Source organism: Sinocyclocheilus rhinocerous, unplaced genomic scaffold (genome assembly GCF_001515625.1).
Source record: "Sinocyclocheilus rhinocerous isolate Xijiao unplaced genomic scaffold, SAMN03320098_v1.1 scaffold114, whole genome shotgun sequence".
Lineage (NCBI taxonomy): Eukaryota > Metazoa > Chordata > Actinopteri > Cypriniformes > Cyprinidae > Sinocyclocheilus > Sinocyclocheilus rhinocerous.
The window spans coordinates 100,066-102,805 of record NW_015646344.1 but is presented as its reverse complement, the minus strand read 5'-3'; the positions used below and the strand labels follow the sequence as shown (position 1 = coordinate 102,805).

Here is a 2,740-nt window from a genome sequence, read left to right as displayed (position 1 = left end):
TCCTCGTGAAGTTGATGTAGGGGTGTGTGTGTGGCGCACTGTGATTCTGTCCTTGAAAGTGCCGTAATGAACTGATGGGAGCGAGGGAGGGAGGGAAATAGAAAGAAAGACAGACAGAGAGAAATAGGGGGGTTGGGAATAGACCTGTAGGGGTCAGGGACGAGTGACCTGCTTCAATTCTCCTCTTGAACCGCCCCTTCAGTTTTAAAGTGACAGTTCACACTGCAGAAATGATGTTCTTCTTTAGTATTTTTGTATTGTTTTCCAGTACAAATATCTTAACGTTCTTAAATCAAGATACATTGACTTGAGAAGTAAAATGACTTTTGAGTTTATGCTTAAAGCAATAAAAAAATATCTGTTAATGGGGTAAGAAAATCATTGTTTTCCATTTGAATTACGTTTATTTTCTCACTAACAGATATGTTTTTTCTTGTTTTAAGCATAAACTCAATTTTTATAAATTTTTTTAGGAAGCGAGAAGTAAATGTATCTCAAGTGAATGTATCTTGATATATGATTGTTTAGATATTTGTACTGTAAGACAAGACAGTGCACCTTTTTTAATGTACTTTTATGTCTCACCTTGAGCAAAGAAAATGTGCTATATAAATAGAAATGTATTATAATTATTATAATTATTATTTACTCTTACAGTTACATGGTGCGTTTCTGGTCTCAAATTGTAGCTTTTTAGTTTATAAAGTTTATAAATGTGTGAATTTCCATAACACTGAATGTTGTAACAAAGGTAATAAAGAGTTGGTTATTATTATTAAGTCTCTTTCCGGCTCAGACTGCATTGGTTAAGCTTATGGGGCTGTCACGTGATGAACGAACGACTCAAACCCGAAGACTCGAAACAGGTGATCTACTTGACTAATTCCAGTACAGAACCTATAGGATGTTGCGCATGCGCGACTGAACGAATCACTCCCCAAGACGACTCGTTCTTCCTGAGTCACATTAAAGATTCGTTCAAAATGAACGAATCGTTCAAGAACGACCCAACACTACTAATTATGGGCGACATCAGAAATTTATATTATATAATAGATGCTTTTTTGAAAATTTTAGCAATTTAAAAATATTAAAAAAGGATTTTTTACACGGCACCCCTGCTCTCGACAGACGGCACCCCGGTTGGGAAACACTGATTTAGGCTACTGGTGAAATTCTAAAACGCTTAACGTGAAACACGCTTAACGTGGCTTAATGTACTAAGACAGTGATATTAACAGACCAAACTCACTAAACATCATATTAATAAAGTATACTATCTACAAAAAATTGTTTGCGTTTAATAACACGTTAAGCCTTTCCTCCCATAGAAAACCGTTATAAGAAAATGCTTAAAGTGGCTTAATGTACTAAGACAGTGATTTTAAAAAAATATATAAAATTTTTTTTGGCTCATCTGATTTTTTGTAGAGAGTATACTTTATTAGTATGATGTTTAGTGAGTTTGTTTTTTTAAAATCACTGTCTTAGTACATTAAGCCACGTTAAGCGTTTTAGAATGTCCCGGCTACTGTGTCTGGTTTCGGTTTCGTTTAGAAGACATCGCCTCTGGTTCCCTCAAGATTTTCCAGAGGGTTGCACAACGATGAATACTTTGCTATGTATTCTTGTTAAACTCTGCCTATTTCTCTTGATAAAGAAATAACACACTTTGATTAGAAAATAAGCTACTCGCACAAACGTTCACTTTTTGCATTTTCGTAACTCCCTTGTAATGCCTTTTATTTTTGCAGATATATTATCAAAGCTCTTTACATTTGAAGAAGAAGAAAAAAAGATGGTGATTGTTATTGTTAAATTCAGATTTTCATGCATGAACAGCCACTACATCTGTGTTTATCAGGCAGCGTTGTGACTTGCCTGTTACAACAACTACAATAGTGTATTCCCCCAGTATACCATGCGGGAGACCCTGACATTTATACAATTCAATAGAAAAGGCAGCAGACTGAAGCAAAACCGTCCATGTGTAGATATATGTATCATTTAAAATGGTGGCCACGCCCCTTGTCGCAACGCTACTCTAATCACAGCTTACTGCAAACCGTAGCTTATACAGTATATAGTGCACACAGGCAAGCACATGAACACACATGCACATTCTCACTATTAACACTACACCAACCTTTCTGCAGTCCTGATCGTAGCTCTTGTGTTCTGCATCCTAATGAGCGATTGTGATGAAACTAGAGAAGCTCGAAACAGAGGAACTTAGTGCTTTACAGTGAGATGATAGAAACTAAATGACACGTAACATGCAATAAATCTATCCAGTTTAGTTTTGAAATCATATGTGTGACACATATAAAAGGTAAACAAGGCCTAAATGGTTTAAAGCTAGGCAAACATTCAACAGCTAACTTTTGCTCCTCCCTTCTTTCTCTTCTCTTCCTCATACACTCTTCCGCCGCAAAACAGGTTGATCAGGCTGTAGGGGAGCGCGGGGCACACAGTAACGCGGGTTAGTTGTAACACACGTGGTTTAAATATTTCCACACATGCTAGCATAACCAAATTTACAGTATTTACTAGTTACCATATCAACATTATATAGAGAAAAAAAGTGCACCAAAATGCAAAATGCAAAAAGTCTTTTGAAGATATCGCTGAACATTTATTTTACCATAGTAAAATTATATTTCTGGCTTAAGTAAATTTTTCATCTCAGTTTTTATTACTAATTTAAAATGAGACAAATCTGCTATTATTTTAATCTCCA

General features: G+C 35.7%; 1 protein-coding gene across 1 annotated transcript in view; it reads right to left on the bottom strand.

The window, feature by feature from the left end:
* The window catches only part of LOC107707304 (uncharacterized), a 20,383-nt gene extending 18,021 nt beyond the window's left edge, over positions 1–2,362 (bottom strand). The window contains exon 1 of the mRNA XM_016511293.1: positions 2,147–2,362. The gene's annotated coding sequence lies outside the window, so the exon portion shown is untranslated. The remainder of the gene's footprint in view (positions 1–2,146) is intronic.
* Positions 2,363–2,740: the final 378 nt, after the last annotated feature.